Below are 15,529 nucleotides of genomic sequence, written 5' to 3' on the forward strand. Positions count from 1 at the left end.
TCATCTCAATAACATACTACCCCTTCAATACCTTGCAAAATCTGTTTCATCACCCCTTGGAATATGGCAGGGGCGGAAGGCAGTCCAAACGGTAGCCTATTAAATTGATATAGGCCGAGATGAGTATTTATAGTCAAACATGACTTAGACTCCTCATCTAGTTCAAGCTGTAAGTAGGCATTTGTAAGATCCAGTTTTGAGAAGATCTGACCACCTGTCAGTGTTGTGAACAAATCTTCTATATTCGGCAATGTATTGGGGACATTACCCTCGAGAACTTGGTTTACGGTTACTTTATAATCACCACACAATCTTACCTTACCATCAGACTTAGGTACAACAACAATGGATGTAGCCCAATTACATCGATCTATCTTACAAATAATGTTCTCAGTCTCTAGTCTTTTGAGTTCTTGCTCAACTTTCTCCTTGAGTGCATATGGTACGGAACGTGGCTTGTAGTAAACCGATCTAGCATCCTTCTGTACCCTGACACTCACCTTGAAGCCTTGGATCGGACTGCCTGTTTCACAGAACACCTTCGGATACTTCTTGATAACCTCATCCGTTGATGAAAATTTCACTTCCACACAGAAAATCTTACTCCAATCCAGCTTCAGTGAGCTCAACCAATTTCTTCCTAGTAAGGCAGGCTTGTCCCCTTTCACTACTATTAGAGGCAAGTTCTGAAATTGATCTTTATATTTCACTGGTACGGTGATACGACCTACCACAGGAATTTTCTCTCCTGAGTAGCCTCGCAGCTCTATCTTGGATTTCTCCAGTTGGAAATCACGCAATTTGTCGTGGTACAGTGACTCCGGTACTACACTCACGGATGCACCTGTGTCAATTTCCATTGGTATCTTGAATCCCGCAACATCTATGTGGATTTTGATGCTTTCCAAATCGCTGTCCGTTAACCTCGAGTTCCTGATGACATGTAATTCTAACATCTCCTCGTCCTGTTGTTGTTCTTCCATGCTATGTAGTCTCTTGGGATTTCGACTCATAGCTTTGAAAGCTGGTTTACCCTTCAGTCGGCATGCCTTCACAATATGCCCAGTATTTCTGCAGAAGAAACACTCTGGCTTCACTATGGATAACTTTGAGCAATGTGTTGTCCCAGGCACCTATAGCACGACTTCGATGCTCTGTGAGAATTTCCAGTTTCTGAGACTTTGGGACCCCACCGTCTTTTACTTTGATTTACCTCGGTTGACTGACGACCGTAATTATTTAATTCTCTGGAATATTGTTCGGCCTGTTCATTGTCTGACAAGCGATATCAAAAGTCAAGTCATCCGTCGTCAATAACTTTCTTCTGATCGCATCATTTTTCACCCCACAAACAAAACGATCCCATAATGCTCAGTTTTGAAAGTTTCCAAAATTACAGTGCATCGATAGCTTTTTTAATTCAACGCTGTAATCACTGATAATTTCATCGGTCTTTTGATTCTGAATCCTGAAACAATAGCTTTCAGCAATTTCTAATGGTTTGGGGTTATAGTGCTGCTCCAGCTTCGTTAAAATCTCTTTAAAGCTTGTGTCCTTTGGCTCGTCAGGCACAAGCAGATTTACAAGGGTTTCGTATAATGCCGGACCTGCCTCTGATAAGAAGATCACTTTCTTATGTTCCAACACAGCCCGGTTCTGGACTGCATTGTCTGGAACTTTGATTATGTTATTTGCAGTGAAATACATTTCTAGCCGATCCACATACGCTTTAACACATTCCCGGTCATGTCTATATTCACCCAAATATCCCAATATACCTGCCATTTTAATCTCTAGTTGGTCACACCGTGTGCTGTATTTTCCCTTGGATTTTTGTAGCTTTTTTCAAAGATAGGAACTTCCAAAGTCTCTCTGTCGGTTAGCTGAATCCTTCACCAACAAAATTTCAGCTTTAAATCATCCAAAAAATCCCATCTCAGTCGCCAAATGTGATATATTCACAGAGCACAGCACACAGAGCTTTCTAACATGGCAGGCAGCTCTCTCGGAAGTCTCCAGAATTGCTTGGTTCTGTTTCATGATTAACTCTGCAATTGCAGTACACAATACGTCCACATCCACAGTGTGGAGCTACAAACATTACAAGCTTATAAACATTAAAGGTTCGCAAGTAGCTGTTTCTGTTTCACACTGTGCATCACAGCTTGTACTTCAGTCTTGCCAGGTAAAAAGTGCATTGGCATTGCAATGCATTCATGCAAAATGCTTGACATGAAAAGATAATGCAATGTTTTGTCGAGTGCAAATCATGCAGTGCCTGCATTTCAAAAAGAGCTGCTTTTATTCATCCTGCTGAATGCATATTGCACAGATAATCTCAGCACACATTCAGCAGCATTACACAGCAAACCGATTCCTCCTCCGCTGATTTGGAACAGGTAACTGCCGGTTGAACAAAGGAATTGACAACTCGCGTTGTAGATCAAGCTTCAATGACAAAGGCAACAAAACTGCCCAGAAGCACCAGGTGTCTTTTACTTGTTTGTCCCAAATTTTCAGCAGCTGCGACAACAAGCATTCAGGTTCCACCAAGATTTGAACTCAGACCACTGGATGTAAAGCCCAGAGTGCTCATCTATACACCATGGAACCAACGATGCCAAAACATTTGAAACATTTCTCAAAATCAACAAAATCATCTCCAACATTACACTTTGGCTCGGCCTTTTCTCATTCACACCGTCAGTTTCCCCTCTTTACGCTCTGCTAATTATCGATGCAGAGCAATTCACACAGATGCTGTCGAGGCTATGGGTTCTCAAGTAGCTGTTTCTGTTTCACACTGTTCAACACAGCTTGTACTTCAGTCTTGCCAGGTAAAAAGTGCATTGGCTTGAAAAGAAAATGCAAAGTTTTGTTGAGTGCAAAACATGCAGTGCCTGCATTTCAAAAAGCTTTGCTTTTATTCATCCTGCTGAATGCATATTGCACAGATAATCTCAGCACACATTGTGCAGGCAAAGGCAGCATTAGACAACAAACTGATTTCTCCTCCGCTGATTTGAAAGAGGTAACTGCCGGTTGAACACACAATTTGAAAACTAGACTTGTAGATCAAGCATCAATTGCAAAAACTGCCCACCAGCACCAGGTGTCTTTTACTAATTTTTCAGCAGTTGGGACAACAAGCATTCAGGTTCCACCAAGATTTAAACTCGGATTGCTCGATTCAAAGTCCAGAGTGCTCACCATTACACCACGGATCCAACTATACCGAAACATTTGAAACATTTCTCAAAATAAACAAAATCATCTCCAACATTTCACTGTGGCTCGGCCTTTTCTCATCCATAGCATTAGTTTCCTCTCTTTACACTCTGCTAATTATCGATGCAGAGCAATTCATAGAAACATAGAAAATAGGTGCAGGAGTAGGCCATTCGGCCCTTCTAGCCTGCACCGTCATTCAATGAGTTCATGGCTGAACATGCAACTTCAGTACCCCATTCCTGCTTTCTCGCCATACCCCTTGATCCCCCTAGTAATAAGGACTACATCTAACACCTTTTTGAATATATTTAGTGAATTGGCCTCAACAACTTTCTGTGGTAGAGAATTCCACAGGTTCACCACTCTCTGGGTGAAGAAGTTTCTCATCTCGGTCCTAAATGAATTACCCCTTATCCTTAGACTGTGACCCCTGGTTCTGGACTTCCCCAACATTGGGAACATTCTTCCTGCATTTAACCTGTCTAAACCCGTCAGAATTTTAAACGTTTCTATGAGATCCCCTCTCATTCTTCTGAACTCTAGTGAATACAAGCCCAGTTGATCTAGTCTTTCTTGATATGACAGTCCCGCCATCCCGGGAATCAGTCTGGTGAACCTTCGCTGCACTCCCTCAATAGCAAGAATGTCCTTCCTCAAATTAGGAGACCAAAACTGTGCACAATACTCCAGGTGTGGCCTCACCAAGGCCCTGTACAACTGTAGTAACACCTCCCTGCCCCTGTGCTCAAATCCCCTCGCTATGAAGGCCAACATGCCATTTGCTTTCTGTGGAAGAGAGAAACTATGAACACCTGGCTTAATTTAGAGGGAAGGGTTAAATTCTGTTTTTTGCTATGCTTAAAGAAATAATAAGACTAGAAAAATAGCCACGCTTTTTAGCCTTGAAACTTAGAGATGCAATTAAATGACCATCTGGTATTAAAAGGGAGTCTCCTTTTGATTCTGCTTATTAGACTGTGAACAGAGAAAAACTATGCAAGGACAGATAGAGTGTGCACCTCCCGAGACGACCTTTGTACTCGCGGGACTAATGAATAAGATTCTTTTCTATTTCTGTATTCAATTTCTGTATAAAGATAAGTGCAATTTGCTTGTACGACAGAGTTTTGCCTTGGTACGGTCCAAGCAGGCTCTCCGAGATATATCTTGCTTTTTAAAATAAATTCTCTCGAAGTGCAGTTCTGAAAGTCTCCGCCTGAGTTAATTTAAGCTAAATATTTCCTCGACAGATTCTGGCGTAGTCCGGCAGGATCTCTAAAAAAAAACGAGATCCAAAAGAACTAAATTTAACTTTTAAAGAGAAAAGAGGAATTTTAAGGACCTTCCTAGCTGAAAGGAGGAAGGTGCCTAGGCCGTCCTAGCTGAAAGGGGGACGGGCCGCCGAGATCCCCGAGAGGGTGAGGCATAAGGTAGCTACCGCTAAGAAGCTAAAATAACAAAAAGGCAAAAGGAGACCCCGAGCTGAGCAGAAAAGAGAACACCGGTGAGCGTTTTGTAAATTATTGTATATTTTGTAGGATTGTCCTAACTCTCATTTCAGAAAAGATCGCGAGACGTTGCACCCGGAAGAATGGGAAACGGCTCTAGTCGAGCAGGGCGCTCGCGCCCAGCTCCTAGAAAAGGAAAGAAGGACGACCTCTCAACTGAAAGAATGAAAGTACATCCTAAGACTGAGAAAAGAATCCGTAAGGTAGTAAAGCAACGAGAGAAGGTAGGAGATCCCATTGTGCCGCCCGGCTCGCCGGCGGACACTGTAATTAAAGAAACAGGAGACGACAGATACGCGGTAATGTTTAGTAGCGATTTGTACGGTTGGTCTGATGGGGATTGGCCATATGGAGGAAGTTTTAAATTGTCCTTAATTGAGGAATGGAGACAGACCACCAAAAATGGGACAGGGGACCCCAGTTGGGATAAAGATTATATGGAGAATTGTTTTAAAAAATAAAAAGAAAGAGGAGGAGGGTAAGGAGAAGCCCCCTCCCTCTTACAGCCCCCGAGTGCCCCGGTTTTGACCACTTCCCCTGTCGGCTTATATCCCCGTCTTCCAACCACCAAGCCAGATGATTGGCAGGAGATTATAGAAATAGTGGCCGCTCAGCTGGATAAGACAGGCCGATTCCTCCACTACCCCCACAACACAAGCCCCCGTGTAATGATAAAAACAACGGCTGTCCTAAAGCCCTGGACACCGGGAGAAGCTCGGGATATGATATCAGCTGCCCCTAATCCTGTTAAGAAGCCAGTAGCCTTTCACAACTGGCTTGAGCAAACCTGTACCATTTATTAAAGGGAGCTAAAAAGCATGGAGATATAGGGGAAGTCACCTGCTGCTTGCAGAAAGCAGAAGAATAGATTTTGCAGGCAGATGGAAAAATAGTTGGGACGAGCATGCAGGAATACCAATGGATCAAAATGAACCTTTGGCAGTGCAAACCTTGTTAAATTGTATGTTGCCACAACAAGCAAGAACATACAAAATAAGGGTTTTGGACTGGCAAGGAAAAAGTTGGAAAGAGACAGTTACAGTACTGGCTAACATGGATAGAGAGGGACTATTTACCTATAAGGAAAATATGGCTAAAACAGGTCAGTAAATCAGCAAAAGGGACGAGGACAGGCACAGAATAATCAGCATAGGGATGCCCCGGAGGCTTAGTGGTACAGGCGGCAGCCCTCCGCTTATCAGCAGACATAGAAGAAAACCCTCTGGCAGTAGTAAAAGTAGGAGACACTTATGTGAAGTTCCTGGTGGATACCGGTGCTACTATGTCTTCTGTACCATCCTCTGTGGGATTACCTGTAAGCAACACCACCGTCTTAAGTATGGGTGTGGCCGGTATCCCCATGAAAGAATTTTTATCTGAACCTACCAAATTGATAATTGAAGGACAATCAGTTAATGATGAGACTTTGATAGTCTCTAAAACAACACCGCTCCCTTTATTGGGAAGACAGACTTTGTGCAAACTAGGAGCCACAATTTATTGCACAAAGGAAGGAATGTACATGGAGCTCCCTCCAAATAATATTCATCAGTTCTTTAATGGGATTAAAAAAGAGAAAAGGGAGGATAACAAAGAAAAGGCTGCTGAATTGTTTGCCCTCACTAGAGCTTGTATAATAGCTAAAGATCATACTGCTAATATCTATACTGATTCTCGATATGCATTCGGTGTGGTCCATGATTTTGGACAACTGTGGAAAAACAGAGGCTTTATCACCTCTGGTGGAAAGCAGATTAAGCACTCTCAACTGGTGCTTAATCTATTAGATGCCATTCAGTTGCCAAGTAAGGTAGCCGTTATCAAATGTACAGCACACACAACCGGTGAGGATGGAGTATCAGTAGGAAATAGGAGGGCTGACGAAGCAGCCAAACAGGCCGCTTCGGCACAGACAGACTGCCTTCAAGCAGTCTCAGTCTCCCCTCCACAGGTACTTGACATCCAACAACTTAAAATAGCCCAACAACAAGTTACCATGCAGGAAGGAAGAACTTGGGAAAACCAGGGTTGTTTTCTAAAAAACGACATTTGGTATCACCCTGATGGGCGAACTGTTTGCCCTAGATCTCTATTTTTGCCCCTGTCTCGCCTAGCACACGGGCAGGCTCACATGGGCAAAGGAGGGATGATACATGCTATCAATGCACAATGGTATGCACCAGGAATAACAGTAGTAATTGAGAAAGTTGCTAGGACATGCCAAATTTGTCAGCAAAATAACAGAGGTAAAACACCTGCTGGATATGATCATCTACCCCAACCAAGTATGCCCTTTGAAAATTTGCAAATTGACTTTGTCCACATGCCTCCAGTATCAGGTCTTAAGTATCTATTAGTCATAGTAGATATGTTCACAAGGTGGGTAGAAGCGTACGCCACTAGGAAAGACGATGCCCGAACAGTAGTAAAAATTCTATTTAAAGAAATAGTACCAAGATATGGGATACCTATGGAAATCAACAGTGACAGGGGAACCCACTTCACCGGAAAAATAGTGCAAAACCTTGCAGAAGCGTTAGGGTTCCAGTGGAAGTTACATATACCATATCAGCCACAGTCCTCGGGAATGGTAGAAAGAGTAAATGGGATAATAAAATCTACCCTTACCAAGGTATGTCAGGAGACTGGACTGAAGTGGCCAGAAGCCTTACCATTAGTATTGTATACAATAAGAAACCAGAAAAACCGAAACACTGATTTGACACCACATAAAGCCTTATTGGGAAGACCAATGCCTACTGGCGTAAAACCACCACTGACAGATGAAAAAATAGCATTAATTTGGAATGATGAAAAATCACTAAAGTATGCTCAGGCCATGTGTGAAATAACAAGAAGTCTGCATCAACAAATAAAGCAGACACAGGTGCTCCCGTCGGAAGGAAAAATGCACCCTTTCAGACCTGGAGATCAAGTGTTAGTAAAAACATTAAATAAAGAATCTTTTTCTCCTAGGTGGAAAGGACCGTATCAGATAATTCTCATGACACGAACCGCGTTGAAGTTGGAAAAGCACCCGAACTGGGTGCATGCAACCCGCTGTAAACATTATTTCCCCGACGAATTACAGCCGAAGGAAAAGGCATTGAACCAGGACGTACTACGGTCGCTCGACTAAGAAAACAACCATCTTCTCGCTGAAGAACTGTACCTGCTCTTGTATTAAATATTTGGACTTGAAAATATTGCCCAAAATTCACGGACGAATGTCAGAGTTCATTTGTGTGCCAGTTTGGGCCTTTATTATTTGGGTCACTGTTACTATCGTGTGGACGTGTTATTATTGTAACGACTTATTTCAAGAGTGGTATAGAAACAAACAAGAAAGGGAAGATGGGAAGGGACTCTTGGAAAAATTATAAATGGGCGATGGGTATACTGATCATTTTAGCAACAGGGAAATCCCGGCAGGAGGAAGAAGTCCTAAAAGAAGGAAGAGTATGGAAGGGAAATATGGTATGGGAAAGAAGTAATAGTATAAGGCAGCAAGGCAATTTTATATGCCCAGCAGGCCAAAGTTGTAAAGTAGGGAATTTTACGGCACGATGTGAGGCGTGTGGAATGAAGGAAGAAAAAGGGGAGTTCCAGTTTATATTGGGGAAAGGGTATCAGTTGTTCATAGAATACCAGGCCGATGTGTGGATGAAGTGTACCTGGAGCACAAAGAAAAACAAGAGATGGGGGTACATAGGAGGGCCGGACGAGAGAAAAGACTTCCTCCGTTATTCATTTACAGGTATGGGAGATGGGCAGCGGATGTTGTGCATGAATAACACCCCGGTGAATGGAGGAAACCCATTTGTGGTAAAATGGTCAGTAAAAGAATCCAGCCACCCAGAAGACCGGGACCCGGGACATCTAAAAAGGATACTGACCACTTGCATCCCAGTGGTAAGATCCCCAGGTGTATTAAATCTAACAATACGAATTAAATATCCCCCAAAGAAAGAAGATGGTTGCCACACAACCAGTATTAAGGTATCTTTTGAAAAAGAAAGACCCCAAAGAAAGAAACGGGATGTGATAGGGACTGTGTTAGGTGGAGTGGGAGCAGGAATAGGAGCATTGAACTCCATGGATAGCGAGACCCTACAAAATAAAATCCAGGCTGTCGGAGGACTGGTAGGGGAAGATATAAAGATCAGAAATGCCTGGGATGAAGGATTACAGCAATTACAGATATCAGGTTACGTCCTAAATGAAATGACGTGGCAACAGAATGAAGGGATAGAGAAGGAAATAGAGAACCTAATGAAAGAACAACAGGGAGTAAACAAGTACACCCATTGCCTGTTTAAAGAAATGATCAGACAGCTATTAAGAGCCGAGTTAGAAAGGAAAATATTATCCTTCCATGCTAACACATGGGAAAGGTTGCTGGAAATTAACAAAAGAGATAAGCTTCTTAATTTAACCATTAACCCTCAAAAAAGATATACCAGTTGTAATTCAAAAGGATGTAACGTTACTGGAGAGATAGTAAGTATGACACGAAAATAAATTTGGTGTCAGTTCCAAGTAATGCCCCAGCTGTTTGGACAGAACTTCTGGTACCCAGAATTTAAAGGAGATTGGGTCGATGAGAAGAATATGACACATCACCAGAGGGGATGTGCTAGGTGGCCATTCGGAATGGTATGTCCCTATCAGACCGCCATATACGAACCATGCTCACTGCAGCACTCCATTGGAGTATGTAAATGGGAATTAAAGCCAACAAATGACACTGAGATAACGGAAATAGGACAGAATGAGATCTGTGTGACAGGAAATAAACCTGTCTATCTGGATGGAATTTTGTATAAAGCCCCCATTAATAAATGCGTGAGAAGAGTCTACACCCTGTATGACCCTGAAATAAAAAGAACTTATACCTTTGGGCAGTGGCAAAATGTAGAAAATTATCTGTCTATGCACAAGATTGAACCCTTACCCCCTGTAATTAATTTGACCAAACTGCACAATTTGATACGAAATGACAAGAAAATTGAGGAAGCTCTGTCAAAGCAAGGCAGAGACATCCACCAATTTAGAGTCGAAATGAGTTACAAGAAGGGGCAACTAGTGAGAATCGCAGACGAAGTCATCTCTTTGACAGTACACCACTGGTGGGATGTGTTTACCGGATGGTCCCCAAAAGCTACAGCAGTACTGAAGCTTGCTATACACCCCATAGTAATCGTAGGTGTGGTTACGCTTGTATTATTAATAATCCTTTGCGGAATGTGGATAAAATTAAAAAATGTAATTAGTCAAGTAATAGGCCTGCTCTCCGAAATCGAAAGAAAAGGTGTGTGCATGAAAGGGAGGTTAAGTCGCTTAGAGGAAAAGGTTGATGAAGACGATTATCTCAAAATGCGACCCTATCCTGAAGGGTATACACCCCCTTTTGCTCAAGAAGAGAATATAGGAAATTGTGTTGATCTAAAAAATAAAAAGATCAACAAGGAGGGAATTGTGGAAGAGAGAAACTATGAACACCTGGCTTAATTTAGAGGGAAGGGTTAAATTCTGTTTTTTGCTATGCTTAAAGAAATAATAAGACTAGAAAAATAGCCATGCTTTTTAGCCTTGAAACTTAGAGATGCAATTAAATGACCATCTGGTATTAAAAGGGAGTCTCCTTTTGATTCTGCTTATTAGACTGTGAACAGAGAAAAACTATGCAAGGACAGATAGAGTGTGCACCTCCCGAGACGACCTTTGTACTCGCGGGACTAATGAATAAGATTCTTTTCTATTTCTGTATTCAATTTCTGTATAAAGATAAGTGCAATTTGCTTGTACGACAGAGTTTTGCCTTGGTACGGTCCAAGCAGGCTCTCCGAGATATATCTTGCTTTTTAAAATAAATTCTCTCGAAGTGCAGTTCTGAAAGTCTCCGCCTGAGTTAATTTAAGCTAAATATTTCCTCGACAGATTCTTAACCGCCTGCTGTACCTGCATGCCAACCTTCAATGCCTGATGTACCATGACACCCAGGTCTCGTTGCACCTCCCCTTTTTCTAATCTGTCACCATTCAGATAATAGTCCGTCTCTCTGTTTTTACCACCAAAGTGGATAACCTCACATTTATCCACATTATACTTCCTCTCCCATGCATTTGCCCACTCACCTAACCTATCCAAGTCACTATGCAGCCTCATCGTATCCTCCTCGCAGCTCACACTGCCACCCAACTTAGTGTCATCCGCAAATTTGGAGATACTACATTTAATCCCCTCGTCTAAATCATTAATGTATAATGTAAACAGCTGGGGCCCAGCACAGAACCTTGCAGTACAACACTAGTCACTGCCTGCCATTCTGAAAAGTACCCATTTACTCCTACTCTTTGCTTCCTGTCTGACAACCAGTTCTCAATCCACGTCAGCACACTATCCCCAATACCATGTGCTTTATCTTTGCACATTAATCTCTTGTGTGGGACTTTGTCGAAAGCCTTCTGAAAGTCCAAATACACCACATCAACTGGTTCCCCCTTGTCCACTCTACTGGAAACATCCTCAAAAAATTCCAGAAGATTTGTCAAGCATGATTTCCCTTTCACAAATCCATGCTGACTTGGACCTATCATGTCACCTCTTTCCAAATGCGCTGCTATGACATCCTTAATAATTGATTCCATCAGTTTACCCACTACCAATGTCAGGCTGACCGGTCTATAATTCCCTGTTTTCTCTCTCTCTCCTTTTTTAAAAAGTGGGGTTACATTGGCTACCCTCCACTCCATAGGAACTGATCCATATTCTATGGAATGTTGGAAAATGACTGTCAATGCATCCTCTATTTCCAAGGCCACCTCCTTAAGTACTCAGGGATGCAGTCCATCAGGCCCTGGGGATTTATCGGCCTTCAATCCCATCAATTTCCCCAACACAATTTCCCGACTAATAAGGATTTCCCTCAGTTCCTCCTTCTTACTAGACCCTCTGACCCCTTTTATATCCGGAAGGTTGTTTGTGTCCTCCTTAGTGAATAGCGAACCAAGTACTTGTTCAATTGGTCTGCCATTTCTTTGTTCCCCATTCTGACTTCCCCTGATTCTGACTGCAGGGGACCTATGTTTGTCTTTACCAACCTTTTTCTCTTTACATATCTATAGAAGCTTTTGCAGTCCGTTTTAATGTTCCCTGCAAGCTTCCTCCCGTACTCTATTTTTCCTGCCCTAATCAAACCCTTTGTCCTCCTCTGCTGAGTTCTAAATTTCTCCCAGTCCCCAGGTTCACTGCCATTTCTGGCCAATTTGTATGTCATTTCCTTGGCTTTAATACTATTCCTGATTTCTCTTGATAGCCACAGTTGAGCCACCTTCCCTTTTTTATTTTTATGCCAGACAGGGATGTACAATAGTTGTAGTTCATCCATGCGGTCTCTAAATGTCTGCCATTGCCCATCCACTGTCAATCCCTTAAGTATCATTCACTAATCTATCCTAGCCAATTCATGCCTCATACCTTCAAAGTTACCCTTCTTTAAGTTCTGGACCATGGTCTCTGAATTACTGTTTCATTCTCCATCCTAATGCAGAATTCCACCATATTATAGTCACTCTTCCCCAAGGGGCCTCGCACAACGAGATTGCTAATTATTCCTCTCTCATTACACAACACCCAGTCTAAGATGGCCTCCCCCCTAGTTGGTTCCTCGACATATTGGTCTAGAAAACCATCCCTTATGCACTCCAGGAAATCCTCCTTCACCATATTGCTTCCAGTTTGGTTAGCCCAATCTATATGCATATTAAAGTCACCCATGATAACTGCTGTACCTTTATTGCATGCACCCCTAATTTCCTGTTTGATGCCCTCCCCAACATCACTACTACTGTTTGGAGGTCTGTACACAAATCCCACTAACGATTTTTGCCCTTTGGTGTTCTGCAGCTCTACCCATATAGATTCCACATCATCCAAGCTAATGTCCTTCCTAACTATTACATTAATCTCCTCTTTAACCAGCAATGCTACCCCACCTCCTTTTCCTTTTATTCTATCCTTCCTGAATGTTGAATACCCCTGGATGTTGGGTTCCCAGCCATGATCATCCTGGAGCCACGTCTCTGTAATCCCAATCACATCATATCTGTTAACATCTATTTGCACAGTTAATTCATCCACCTTATTACGGATACTCCTTGCATTAAGACACAAAGCCTTCAGGCTTGTTTTTTTAATACCCTTTGTCCTTTTAGAATTATGATGTAATGTGGCCCATTTTGTTTCTTGCCTTTGTTTACTCGACCTCCCACTATTGCTTTTTACCTTTCTACCATCTGTTTCTGACTCCATATTACTTCGCCCTGTCTCGCTGAATAGGTTCCCATCCCCCTGCCATATTAGTTTAAACACTCCTGAACTGCATTAGCAAATGTTACCCCCAGGACATCAGTTCCAGTCCTGCCCAAGTGCAGACCGTTCCTTTTGTACAGGTCCCACTTCCCCCAGAACTGGTTCCAATGTCCCAGGAATTTGAATCCCTACCTCTTGCACCACTGCTCAAGCCACATATTTATTCTAACTATCCTTCTCCCTCTGCTCTGATTAGCACGTGGCACTGGTAGCAATCCAGAGATTACTACCTTTGAGGTCCTACTTTTGAATTTAACTCCTAGCTCCCTAAATTCAGCTTGTAGGACCTCTTCCCACTTCTTACCTATATCGTTGGTACCTACATGTACCACGACAACTGGCTGTTCACCCTCCCTCTGCAGAATGCTCTGCAGCCGCTCCGAGACATCCTTGACCCTTGCACCAGGGAGGCAACATACCATCCTGGAGTCTCGGTTGCGGCCGCAGAAACTCCGATCTATTCCTCTTACAATAGAATCCCCTATCACTATAGCTCACCCACTCTTTTTCCCGCCCTTCTGCGCAGCAGAGCCACCCATGGTGCCATGAACCTGGCTGCTGGTGCCTTCCCCTGGTAAGTCATCTCCCCCAACAGTATCCAACACTCCTGCACTACCTTCCTGCTCTTGCCTTGTCTCTTGGTCACCCATTCACTATCTGTCCTAACCCTTACCTGCGGTGTGACCAACTCACTAAATGTGCTATCCACAACATTCTCAGCATCGTGTATTCTCTAGAGAATTCACACAGATGCCAGATAAAAAGTGCACTGGCATTGCAATGCATTAATGTAAAATGCTTGGCATGAAAAAAAATGCAACGTTTTGTTGAGTGCAAACCATGCTTTCAAAAAACCTTGCTTTTATTCATCCTGCTGAATGCATATCGCTCAGATAATCTCAGCACACATTGTGCAGGCAAAGGTAGCATTAGACAACAAACTGATTTCTGTTCTGTTGATTTGGAACAGGTAACTGCTGGTTGAACACACGATTTGAAAACAAGACTTGTAGATCAAGCATCAATGACAAAGGCAACAAAACTGCCCACCAGCACCAGGTTCCTTTTACTTGTTTGTCCCAAATTTTCAGCAGCTGGAACAACATGCATTCAGGTTCCACCGAAATTTGAACTCAGATCGCTGGATTTCCAGTACAGAGTGCTCACCATTGCAACATGGAACCAACTATGCTGAAATATTTGAAACATTTCTCAAAGACAACAAAACCATTTCCAACATTACACTTTGGCTCGGCCTTTTCTCATCCATTGTGTCAGTTTTGCCTCTTTACACTATGCTAATTATCGATGCAGAACAATTCACGCAGATGCTGTCGAAGCTATGGGTTCTCAAGTAGCTTCTTCTGATTCACACTGCTCATCACAGCTTGTACTTCAGTCTTGCCAGGTAAAAAGTGTGTTGGCATTGCAATACATTCATGCAAAATGCTTGGCATGAAAAGAAAATGCAACATTTTGTTGAGTGCAAAACATGCAGTGCCTGCATTTCAAAAAGCGTTGCTTTTATTCATCCTGCTGAATGCATATTGCACAGATAATCTCAGCACACATTGTGCAGGCAAAGGCAGCATTAGACGGCAAACTGATTTCTCCTCCGCTGATTTGGAACAGGTAACTGCTGGTTGAACACATGATTTGAAGACTAGACTTGTAGATCAAGCATCAATGACAAAGGCAACAAAACTGCCCACCAGCACCAGGTGTCTTTTACTTGTTTGTCCAAAATTTTCAGCAGCTGGGACAAGAATTCCAGTTCTACTGAGATTTGAACTCAGTTCACTGGATATAAAGCCCAGAGTGCTCATCATTACACCATGGAACCAACAATGCCAAAACATCTGAAAAGTAGAAACATAGAAACATAGAAAATAGGCGCAGGAGTAGGCCATTCGGCCCCTCGAGCCTGCACCACCATTCAATAAGAACATGGCTGATCATTCCCTCAGTACCCCTTTCCTGCTTTCTCTCCATACTCCTTGATCCCCTTAGCCGTAAGGGCCATATCTAACTCCCTCTTCAATATATCCAATGAACTGGCATCAACAACTCTCTGCGGCAGGGAATTCCACAGGTTAACAACACTCTGAGTGAAGAAGTTTCTCCTCATCTCAGTCCTAAATGGCTTACCCCTTATCCTAAGACTATGTCCCCTGGTTCTGGACTTCCCCAACATCGGGAACATTCTTCCTGCATCTAACCTGTCCAGTCCCATCAGAATCTTACACATTTCTATGAGATCCCCTCTCATCCTTCTAAACTCCAGTGAATAAAGGCCCAGTTGATCCAGTCTCCCCTCATATGACAGTCCAGCCATCCCTGGAATCAATATGGTGAACCTTCGCTGCACTCCCTCAATAGCAAGAACGTTCTTCCTCAGATTAGGAGACCAAAACTGA

General features: G+C 42.8%; 1 long non-coding RNA gene across 1 annotated transcript; it reads left to right on the forward strand.

Annotated features, from left to right (window-relative positions):
* The first annotated feature begins 4,026 nt into the window (after window positions 1–4,026).
* On the forward strand, window positions 4,027–10,628 carry LOC139226565 (uncharacterized). The gene is made up of 2 exons (XR_011587290.1): window positions 4,027–4,735; window positions 7,716–10,628. It is a non-coding gene; the product is annotated as an uncharacterized lncRNA (long non-coding RNA).
* The last annotated feature ends 4,901 nt before the right edge of the window (window positions 10,629–15,529 follow it).

This window comes from Pristiophorus japonicus, chromosome 16 (genome assembly GCF_044704955.1).
Source record: "Pristiophorus japonicus isolate sPriJap1 chromosome 16, sPriJap1.hap1, whole genome shotgun sequence".
NCBI lineage: Eukaryota > Metazoa > Chordata > Chondrichthyes > Pristiophoridae > Pristiophorus > Pristiophorus japonicus.